Consider the following 12464-nt stretch of genomic DNA (forward strand, 5'->3'; position numbering starts at 1 on the left):
CGGATGCCAGTCGTCCCCGTGTCCGTTTCCGACACCCACCTGCTGCAAAGCGACGACCTCGCAGTCGCTTGCAGAGCACCACTCGTCCCCAAGGAGGATGGCGACGGCATCTCCAACCGGGCCAGGGGAGACGTGACTTTGAGTCCGCTCCACGGCAACATCGGCAACGACCTGACACTCTGGTGGCTGAACGCCAGAGGCCGGGACATCTCCCAGAGCGAGACATTTCCAGAGTGGCTCAGTGTTAGTGGCGTGAGGTTACCCGCGGCGTGCCTCCTAAGCGGGCAATGGTGAACATTGTGAGGCAAAGTGCCAAGTGGCAATTGTGTTTGATTGGTGCCTTTTGCGCCTGGAACCTTGCGGTGTCCAGTTGATGCGGGCATGGCCCCACCTGTATTGCGAGTCGCCCATACGAGTTGTTTTGTCAAGTGTTGTTGATTTTGTTTCGTTTGTTAAAATTTGTTAATTTTAAGGTGGGGAGAATGTGGCGTTGTATCATTCTCACGGGTCCCTCTCGCAGTCCCTCTCTCCCCTCCTCTGCGCTGCCCGCCGCCCGCCGCCCGCTGTGCACCGCCCACCGCGGTGATTCGGGGCGGCTGGGGCGCGGGCGAGCGGCTCCGAGGCGCCGGTGAATGCCGACCGGGCGGCCGCCTCGGGCGCTCAGCGGAGCCGAGGTCGGGTCACCGGTCGGAGCGGTGGGGGGTCGGTCGCTGCCCCTCACCGAGAAGGTTGGACGCTCTGTCTCCTTTAGGTGTGGGCTGGCACTGACTCAGCGGCGGAATTATCCCAGATCCTTCCCTCCTCTAAGTATGAGCGTTGGCTAGCTGGCCCGCCTTACTCTCCTATAATCCTTTGCCCTCCCCAAAAGTCCCTCAGACTCGGGTTGTGTGCTAAGGGGAATAAGAGGGCTCGCATTTGCATTTTAAGTCACTGGTTTGATTTGTGGTATATGATCCCCAATACAGCGGAGGAGAGAGGACATTTTTCATTTGCTGGAGTTGAAGCGAGCAATGTGGGTTGGACGCAAGTCCCCCATGTGAGGAATCACTTTTAATTTCGGCGGTTCAAATACAGTCCACTACTAGTTTAGCCAGAAAACGCAACAGTACCTATAGCTACATATCTTCATGTAAGATGTCGGGCTTTTCACTGTTGAAATGTGACGGCGGCAGCGATGGTGTTCACACAGCTGTTCTTGGAGTCTTGCTGGACCTCCCCCGACCCCCGTACCCCGCCCCTTCCCAATATCCCCGGTCTAGGTATCTGGGGCCCCACCGGTGGACTTGTGTTGATATCATAGGAGAGTCATAGCTCTTATCCTAGCCCAGTATTTGTGGTCTGGGGATTGAAATACACGCAGTCCCTACGAGTTACAAAATCTGGTGTGTAGTGCGTCTCGAGGGCATATGATCGGAACGGAATGATCGTGTTCAGAATTGTTAGCATGATCATAAACATTTTACCTATATTTGCATCATATTCTAATGCCTGAACAATGGAAAGCTATGTATCAAATCCTATGCATCAATGGTGACGTTCGAACAAAATATACATTTTGAATTGTGAAATGCATGTATTTCTTTGAATCTAAGATAAAAGTAACAAATATATGCATCACAATAATAAATATAATAAATATATATTTTGATATGTGCTGATGATCAAAATGTAGATACACAAGCTATATAGGTAGGTACAGCCTTTATATGTACACACATATATACAGAAGTATTTACAGATCACAGCAGCAACTACCATACGGGGTAATAAAATGAACAAGAGCACGAATAGCAATATTTATAGCCTATGCATGTGTGCACACAAAACACATCAATACAAATGCGACACATTGCGATAGATAAACAAACACATGTCGAACCATCAGAGAAGCTTTCCCTGCCATCACAGTGAATGTCCACATTCCGTGAGAAGTCCCCTGCCCCCTCTTAACATACACACTGCACACATTGTCTCCGGGCAGAGTCAAGTACACCTGGTCCGGTCTATTACATAGATAATTAAAAGCAGAAAAGCACGTAAGCATGTACATATGTACATACAATACACATCAATGAAAGCCCACTCTCCACACATTGCACATACGAGGCACACAAACACTTCAGAGAGGCTTTCCCTGCCTTCACAGCGAATGTGAGAAGTCTAGTCCCACCCCGTCCACACACTGTATGTACGGTACGTACATACACACTGTCTCCGGGCAGAGTCGAGCATACCTATCCGGGTCTCGTGGGTGTTCATTGTTCGTCAGGCACTAGAGTCGGGTAGTCTCACCATCCGGACTGATGAAGCTCAGGTTAATCTGACCGTCCCTATTGGAGACTGGGCTATCCTGGCCGTCCAAATTGGTGGAGTTAATATTTCTGTTGCTGCATTGGCCACACACTCTTAGACACCGTAGTGCCCTTCCTAGCACATTTCGGATCCTGCTCATCTTCAAGCAGGCCACTCTCTCTTCCTTTCCTCCCTCTGTCTTCCTCCTCCCCCTCACCGTCCTTGTCCTCCTTGTATTCCTCCTCTCCCTCCCTCACATTCCTTGACCTTTTCCTCTTCCTCTTCCCCCTCGCTGTCCGTGTCCCAGCCATGCTCGGCGAACCAGTCGGGCTCCCTGCAGCGCGCCGGCAGCGACTCCCACCGGAAGGTGTCGAGGAACCGCTCCGACCAGAGGCGGCCCTCCACCGCCGCCGGGTACAGCAGGCAGCACAAGCACACCGGGTCAACTTTTCCTTCACGCCATCCCGTTGGGTAGGGGTCGTCGACTCTGCGCTTCCAGCAGCACCAGAGCATCTGCTGCGCGTCCATAGGGAGGTTCAGCAGGTGGCGCATCAGCGGCGCCTGGCTCGAGCTCAGCAGGCCAGCCAGCAGCAGCTGGATGGCGCGCGGCAGCGTTACTCGTAGGTCTAACACTGCTAACCTTTTATTGAATATTACTGCCATTTTTCCTATTTTACGCAACTTTTCCCACAGGTTGATCTCAGGAGAAAAGTAGCATGGCAGAGCACCCTGCTCCGCACACTCCTGAAGAAAGTCAATGACGGCCATCATTGACTCCAGCATCCCGTCCCAGGTCCAGAGCTCTGGCGCACGTCGCTCGCAGACCCACATCATCGCCATCTTCAGCTCGTAGCTGCACAGGGGTTCCAGGTCGTTTAAGTAGTACCGTTTAGCTCCCCCCACTACAGCGCAGTGTTTGAGCAGGACCAGACAGATCCGCTGGGGCTTGGTCATGGAGCGGATCACCTTCGACTCGAGACGTGAAAATGACATACGAAACTCTTTATCCTTTTCAACCAGGTAGATTGGCATCTCACTGAGCTTCTTCACCAAAGCCTTGTTCGGCTGTCCCGACGGTCGCTCTCGGTTCACGAACTCGTCACTGACCCTCCCGGGGTACTGGAGACAGGGGACGAGGTCAATGCTGTCACCATTTAGGGTTACTCCAATGTTCGGCCCGTCACACTTGATCGTGGTTTTCTCCACATGTCCTTTCAAAGCAGCGGGTATATGTAATTTACATTGATAAAATGGTAATTCACGTCTGACAGAGGTGTCACCCTCCCGCTGGAGAGCCTGAGTGATCTTCACAAAGCCCGGCTTATCTGTGTCTTCCTCTACATGGAGGGTGAAAGTATTGCCGGAGCTGTCTGCTCCTGTGCTGCCTGTTCCATGGGATTTATTTTCCACGGTGGCGGAACCGTTCTGTTTTGTTTCGGAGCCAACCGCCTCTCTGTCGGAGGACTCACTGAAACGTGACGTCTTCTCTGAAGAGTTAGAACTGCCAGAGTCCCTCAGCGGTCCTGTATGCCATTTCACTGGTCCGGTTAGAATCATGAAGTCAATGTCAGATGCATTCTCGAATGTACGAGCAGGTGGTGCGTTATCGCTTGATTCTCCTTCCATTCTCACAATCCATTCAGGTATCCCCTCAATCCAATGAGGCATAACAAAGCCGTCCTCACTCACCCACTCAAACGCTTGAATTGTTTGAGTAAAGTGTAAGTCATACTTGGTGACATGCACCTCAGTACCTTCACTCACGCTTCCCGAAACAAATATATCCCGGATCACGAGTTTGCTTCCATTTGCCTTCCCATTCTCCTTTCCGCAGTTTGACAGTTGTTCTTTTCCGATTCTTTTTTCTTCACATGGTGGGTCGAATCTAAAGTCACGTAACACGTCTTCAAATTCCTGCTGGTAATCATGCGCCCGATGTCTGCTGTGTGACTCGGAGAGGACTTGCTCCCTCCATCGTAACACTCGTCCTAAGGCTGAGGCCATTTCGGCCAGTGACCGAGGAGTGTCCATTGATCTCCGGATTCCCTCCATCTCAGAAGCAGTCGCGCAGCTCTTTTTAAGTTCCTCTCCGGTGGTCTGGGGTTTTTCGTCTTTCGTGCTGTTATCAGGTGAGTAATCCGTGACCTTCTCATTCATAACACTTTTCCTAATACCTGAGACACCTAGCGTCGTGAGCCCCAATTGGTGACTAATTTCTATTTCATGATCGGGGTGTGCCTTGATGATATTGTTTATACCGACTTTCCCTTGAATCAGCAATAAAAGGCAGAATAATTTCTCAGCCTTGGTGACAAACGGGCTTGTATAGACACACATACCACCGTAAATCCTTCTTCTAAGACCTCGCAGCCAACTCTTGGTATCTTGAGACAGCTGATCCTCTGGTTGATCTTGGTCATCGGTTTGAGCCGGCCGTCCAGTTGGACTTTCGTTGCAGTCCATACGAACACGCTCTACCTCCATTCTTCGGACAGCAGTTCTGGCGGCATCGACGGATCTGTAGAAAAAAACTTTGTTTTTTAATTGTTGTTCGATATCCCAATAGGCATCTCTCCGTCTGTAGATTTTCTGCGCCACCAGCTCGAGCCGCAGTTCTTCCTTGTCCACGGTGTCCTCGCCAGTGCACGTGTTGCACTCGGCCTGCCCCGGCTCACCTCCGTTCAGCAGGTCCCGGTACAGTGCCAGAACACACGCCTCTTCACTCGGCAGCACACCTCCGCCCAGCACACTCCTGTATGTTTCTCTGGTGCTTACCTCCTCAAAGGGTCTCCACTCGTCAAGTTTCGGGTAGGCTTTGGAGCGCGCCAGCGCTGCCCGCGCGGCCGCCATCTCAGCAGGATCATCGTCCGGTGCTTCCAACACCCGCGTCAGAGCCGCTATACGCTCATCGAGACCGTCAATTAGCGCCTCACGATACAGGGAATAAACCTCCAATATGGACTCATCGCCCCTGGGTCTGACTATCTGTGGTACCGCCCGCAGTGCAGCAACCAGCGCCTTAGCCGGACTGGGTTTCTGGTCACCACCCGGTGAGACATCCATGGCGGCGTCCACCGCGGCAGCCGGCACTTCTCCGCTCAAATCCGTCTGACGGGACCGCGGCAGCCTCGTCATGGCCAGAACCTTGGCGATGTTCTTATATTCTTCCCATCTTCTCTCTAACTCTTTCTGTAGTCTCTCTAATTCTATCTCCGAAGGCTTCCACGGATCACTCTGCGTATTTTCCATGGCCAAGGTGATACCCTCGTTGACCGTCTGTACAGATACGTCCCCTGACTGAACAGACACCCGTCTGTAGAGCGGTGTCCAGACTGGTGCCTCAACAGCTGTAGTAACAGTCGGCCTCCGTGCTGCAATCAGGACATTGTCTCACTTCATGTCCAATCTTCAGACAGTACTTTTAGAATCACATCACTACTTGAAGACTCAGTCAGCGCCTCCGAACTTGAGTTATGATGCACTCGCTGGCCACAACCTATACAGTCTGGAGTCAGTGCCTCAATCTCCAGTCTCTGGTATTAAGGACCTCCAGTCTCCAGTAAGTACTTCCGATGTTAAGTAAGTACCTTCAGTCTCTAGCAACTAGCTCCAGTCTCCAGTAGGTTCCTCCAGTCTTCAGAAAGAACCTCAGTTATGCAGTATGTGCCTCCAGTCTCCAGTACGTACCTCCATCACGAAATATATAGCTTCCAGTCTCCGCACTCTCCAGTAAGACCCTCCAGTCTCCAGTAAGAGCCTCCACTCTCCACTCTTCAGTAGGTAAGTACCTCCAATCTCAGCTCCAGTCTCGTCACTACTAGTTCAGTCTCCTCGCTGGAGTCGAGGAGAGAACACGTCCTCTCCCCGTGGGTCCGCTCACACCACTGAAGGCACAGCCGCGGGAGGTCTATGGCCTTGGGCGCGCCGGCTCCGACTCACATGGCGGCGCGCTGCGCTGTTATTGCAAACACTGTATTTGTGTATTTCTCGGGCCAGTCCCTGCAGTCGTTCTTCTTAGCTCGATTCGGGGTGGTGGACCGACTGTCACTGGCGGATCCAGCTCAGATTTTTGGGAGGGGCAAACAATAACAATTTATCAGTTCTTCAATTTATTTCAATTTAAATTTCAATTTATTTTGTTCAATTTATTTCAATTTCAATTTATCGTGCGCCGTCCATAGGCGTTATGCTAAAATTATGCCGTTTGGGAGGGGCAATTGACCTATTTGCCCTCCCCTGGATCAGCCACTGCCGACTGTAACACACCACCATTGCGATTTTTACGGCCACTCCTCTCCTCATCAGCTCGGTCCAATATTATTGCATGTCGTAGAAAAAAAAACTTGGCAGCAATGAATTACGTTTAGCTGCCTGCGTCAGTCGTAGTTTATGCCCATTTATGAAGTCGGCGACATTGCTCGGCCGGAACATACGTCACAAACCTACGTCATAGCCCGCGGGACCAATGGGGACCAGAGGACCATTTTTTTCCGGTATTGTCGGGGAAGGGAGACGGCTAAACGTTGATAAACTATAGATGAGAGAACAACAAGTATGGTTACGGAGCGAGCGAAGCGAGCGGAGTCTTACGTAGAATAACGGAAATTTCTGAGTATGAGCGGCCGGCCGGCCGTGCGGACGCTTTTGCGAGGCTTATATCTCAGCAACCACTTGACCGATTTACATGCGGTAATTTTTGTAGGGTAGCTTCATTCCTTCTACCAAGTATTAGACTATCCTCGATGCATGTGGGTGACCCCTTATGCACGTGCCACGTGCAAAACGAAGAGGTGCCAGTTTAGTAATTGTTGCAATATCTCGGTAACTACTTGGCCGATTGCGCTGAAAGTTGGCATGTAGGTAGGCACCTACTAGGTACTGCATATCCATGTGCCAGAGTTGGGGTGCTGCTGCACGTGCGCACGTGCAGGGGTCGTTTCCAGATCTCGAGAACGGCTGGACCGATGCCGCTCAAATTTGGTACACGGTTAGGGACCAGTTAGTAGGGTGCCGTGCACAAGTCAGTTGGGACCCATTTTGCACGTGCGCACGTGCAGGGTGCCGCTTCCAGATCTCGAGAACGGCTGGGCCGATTGTGCTCAAATTTGGCACATCGCTAGAGACCGGTCAGTAGGGTGCCGTGCACAATAGGGTTGTTCAAAAAAACTGAATTTTGGAAAAGTATATGGGCTCATGGTTCATGTGGTGCGATATTCTTTTCTGAGACCAATGATGCCCTTTTTTCTGAAAAGTATTAACTGTTAGGGGCTCCTCAAACGGCTTAAATGGGACCATGTTACGCCCGCCGACCGGCCTGTGTCAATAAGGGCGAGAACTCGACGCCGCGCGCCGGCGGCAGCGCCTTATCGGCACCGCGCGCCACGACATCTGCCGGGCGGCCGGCTGGGCGGTGGGAAGTTACAAGCGCGTGGTCTTATTGCACACGATCGGGGTGAGCCAACCCATGTTTTCGGGGCGGAAAGTTTCAGTGCAGCATCGGTGCGTCTGCCACGGTGGTCTGTGTCGATGGTATAGAAAATAACTCAAGCAGAGCTCAGAAAATACTGAATGATTCCGGGTAGTTGCCTCGAAACAATCCGTTTTAAGAATACAGCTGCCTTCTTAACGTACCGTATCACTTGTTAATTCTTCAAAAAGCAAACTCTGAGCAATAACACACCTCTGTGCATTGCTGTTGACAATTTACGTTAGTTTTTGACGGTGGCTCGCACCCCCAATATGCTGCCGCGCAACTTTATTCCAACGGCGAAACGGCAACTTCGCGAGAATCGAAAATTCACGATATACGTACAGCAGGGGCTGGCAATGCAGTATGCACAAGGACAGAATATGGAGGATACCCGACAGTCATCGGCCCAAGTTTGGGGGTGGCTTTGACGAGCATAGGCGTCACCAATGTCATTATTCAGATACGTTGATGTCAGATGCTGGGGCAACAGAATCGACGTCAAGTTTAACTTAGATTAGCGGGTCGAAAGGAAACATAACATGTCTGGGAGTGACAGGGTGGCCACCCTGACAGTGGGACGAAGTGAGACATGAGTAGAGACATTAGCCGGAGTACCTACTCATATAAATCAAGCGCCGTTTATCCAATCCTTCGAGCATAAGCGACGCCGGCAGTCCGGCCAGGGCGGCCGTGCCCACCGATGCCGATCAAGACCCGAATCCAGACCCGGCATAGAACACAGCTCTGCCCTGACGTGACACATTACCCCGGTGTGTCACTCATGACGGATAGACCAATGCAGGAGCCTTGCCAGCTCCTGTTGTACCTACTTCGTTAAATTTTCGATTCTCGCTAAGTTGCCGTTTCGTCGTTGGAATAGAGTTACGCGGCAGCATATTGGGGCTGCGAGCCACCGTCCAAAAGCAACTTAAATTGTCAACAGCAATGCAAAGAAGTCTGTTATTGCTCAGAGCTTGCTTTTTGAAGAATTAACAAGTGATACAGTACGTTAAGAAGGCAGCTGTATTCTTGAAACGGATTGTTTCGAGGCAACTACCCGGAATCATTCAGTATTTTCTGAGGTCTGCTTGAGTTGTTTTCTATACCATCGACACAGACCACCGTGGCAGACGCACCGATGCTGCACTGAAACTTTCCGCCCCGAAAACATGGGATAGCTCACCCCGATCGTGTGCAATAAGACCACGCACTTATAACTTCCCACCGCTCAGCCGGCCGCCCGGCAGATGTGGCGCGCGGTGCCGATAAGGCGCTGCCGCCGCCGTGCGGCATCGAATTCTCGCCCTTATTGACACCGGCCGGTCGGCGGGCGTAGCATGGTCCTCTTTAAGCCGTTTGAGCAGCGCCTAGCAGTAATACTTTTCGGAAAAAAGGGTATCATTGGACTCAGAAAAGAATACCGCACCACATGAGCCATGAGCCCATATACTTTTCCAAAATTCGGTTTTTTTGAACAACCCTAGTGCACAAGTCAGTTCGGAGGTACCCCCTCGAAATTTCGCACGTGCAAGACTCACCCCCTCTCTCGCTCCGTTAGTCGCCCCAAAAGGCGCTATACTGGTTGTATGATATAAAACTTTATCGGAATTCACTGGGATTGTATTGCGTATGCAAGTCCAATCGCTGCAATGTGAGCTATACTTATAGGGTTATTCAAGGCTATTTATTGTAGTTGTCCACTGTCCAGTGACCAAGGCCAAACAATATTGGCCGAAATATTTGGACTTGCATACGCAATACAATCCCAGTGAATTCCGATAAAGTTTTATATCATACAAACATAAACCTGGGAAAAATATGACTCTAAAACAGAACAAGTATGGTTATGTGGGCTCTATTTGCGGCACGCCACTTTTCATAAACGATCACGTTTCCTAATGTAAACCGAAGCGCTAATCGGCCTGGTAGTGTCCTGTAGCGGCGTGCCGTGCAACAGTCTAACAAAATTCGTGTAACACTCAACACTACAGGGCCGACTGTTGTCTATAGCATTTAAATACCCTGTATGTACAGTTCACGGCACTGCCGGCATCGAATCACACTCAGACGGAGTCATCAGCTTTCTGTTCTAACGTGATCGCTAATTGAAAGCTATTCAAAAGCGGTAACAGGGATCTAGTTGCACGATTAGATCCCTGTGGCGACAACCTATGATGTTAGCACGTAACACGCGATAGTGGCGGTTGGCAGCGTGCCAAGGACCAGGGTCCCGGCCTCAGCGGTCAGCGGGGCTCGGACTGGTATCGGGTCCGACCTGATGGGGGGGGGACAGGGGGGTGCTGCACGCTGCAACGGTCGCCGTCGGCGGTATATCTGAGCCACCGAGGCCAGGAGAGCGACATGGGTGGGTCGTCTCTTCAGTCCGCTGTCGAGAAATATCACCCGACAGAGGCGTCCATTAGACCTCTGTCGGTTCTGTGGTGTGTTGTATGGTCATTCTTGTTATTACCGTACGTCATGTTATTCTATACGCGGTTTGGGAATTACCATATCCTAGCAGACATTAGATCAGTGCTGAGTGGGGAGTCATAGCTATACGATAGAGGACGGGGCGGCGGTGCAACTTTGAGAAGAATTCGAAACAGGCTGCACGTCGGACATCAGGATCTATCTAGCTAGGATCTATACCGTTACGAATAACGATTTGAGTATGCCTATGCACATTGCACGGGCTGCAAGCTGCTAAAGGTACGATGCGGGAATGTTTCTGTTGTTCATTAGAGACAGTTGTGAGTGCGCGATCCACACATTGTTCAGGACCTATATACTGACTGTCATTTGTCGTTGTCGGACGAAAACAAAAAAAGATGAAGTCCAAGTCTCGGGGCTGATATTTCGGAATATTTTCCCGAATTTCGGGAAAAAAACAATCGAAGGAAGCAGGCAGCGTGTGAGAATTCAATGTTCGGTCGGATTAAACATAATCTCCGATGAAGCACTTTTATAACGCTAAATACCAGAACGGCAGACATGTAAATGTAATTTAGAGATGTAGTCAAACAAAAGCATTGCGAGAATATCAGTTTCAAATCGGATTGCGAGATTAAAATAGTGTCTACGTCCTTTGCCATTATAAATACTCCGTGTCTGTCCGTTCTCATAGCACTGCGAATGGACGCCGCTGACCGCTGCAGTCCGGTGATCCGAAAACTCCAAATAATCATCATCTAACCACCGTGTCACAAAGTGCACCTTTTCGTGGCCCCGCCCCACGCCGAGCACGCAAATCCCGTTGTAAATGCCAGAAAACTCACAGCCGAGGTGGTCCGATAACGCGGCGTTCAACAAATAAGGTGACCTCAACCGGTGCTTGACAGCGCTGCATTTCAGTAAGTTATCAGTGGACGGATATTGACACTAGCTTATGTACCGTGATGGGCTGTTCCGTCTGACTAATTCGAACAGGGTGTGGCTGTTGGTGCAATTTGCCCCGCGGCCCGCACCAGAACTGCCCCTGGTATACACTATACAGGGTTGGGCAGATAAATTGGGACAAATTTCAACTTCCTCTAAAACGACTATTTTTTGAGTGATAAAGATAATTTTTGAACATAAATATAGGCTAATATATACGTTTCCATGTTATGCAGGTTGTGTTGTAATTTTGAGTCGGCTGGTCACAGAACGTGGGCTTAAGCAAGCCACTATCAACTTAGTCCGCGCGCACATGCGTGCCAATACTCTAATTATGCTCCATCAAATGGCTGAAAGTAGTGTGTATCGAACAGACGTAAACGGTAAACGTTGGAGGAAGAGATGATATTGACTCATCCTTACATGCCTATTGCATTGACACCGGCCGCTCCCCCGGTTTTCCAGGGGGGCTAAAAGGCAAAATTCAGTTTAATCAGAGGATCTTCGCGAAAACAGTGGCGCGAGCTTACAACGAAGGTAGCCTCGCCATGAGAATAGGATATACCAGCACCTCAAACAATGCACTCTTAAGCATTGATGCATATCAACCTGTCAACATAGATGTTGAATCAGCTGTGACGTTAAAAAGATTGTTTCCTCTTGAAGGGCTTGGAGAAGCGAGCAAGCACGTGCAGGTCTTTTTCGACGATGGTATCCCCATAACCGAACATATGAACAACCGCAAACACCATGTAACATCGCAACCAGCCCAGAAGACGTGATCTTAGTTCAAAAAAAAAAAAAACATGCAGCAGACATCGGTGATGGCATTCCACCCGGTGACTTCTGACGGTCACGTGGGGCCCCCTTATTTTACGGATTCGGGAGGGGGTTCGCCATTACAGGGTACCTAACCATTATTCCGGCAGTTCGAATCAACAAGATGAAAGAAGGCAACATCCTGCATGGAGTGATGCTCTTCGAGGAGTCAGCTCCCCGGCATACAGTAAAAAATTAAATGCAAAATCTCCTGAAACGGAGGATCCCGCAAACTGTACCCAAGGGAAAATGCCCCCTTCCTCAGTAAACCTCAGCCCACACAAGTTCTGGTTGCTGGGGCGTTTTTGCGGGTGAGTCTAACGAACGTACCCATGTGACTGTGGTGAGCCTCAGCAGTGCCAGTTGGCTACAATTACGAGCCATTTCAGACGGAAGATCTCGCCGCGCGTGCGGCCAGTCCAGGCACCGATAAGGACTGATGCAGGTGGACCACGGTGACCATATTTGGTGAAAATGTGTAAAATTGGTGTGACAATATGTGATCCAA

The sequence above is a fragment of the Amphibalanus amphitrite genome, unplaced genomic scaffold (genome assembly GCF_019059575.1).
Source record: "Amphibalanus amphitrite isolate SeventyFive unplaced genomic scaffold, NRLGWU_Aamphi_draft 001737F_arrow, whole genome shotgun sequence".
Lineage (NCBI taxonomy): Eukaryota > Metazoa > Arthropoda > Thecostraca > Balanomorpha > Balanidae > Amphibalanus > Amphibalanus amphitrite.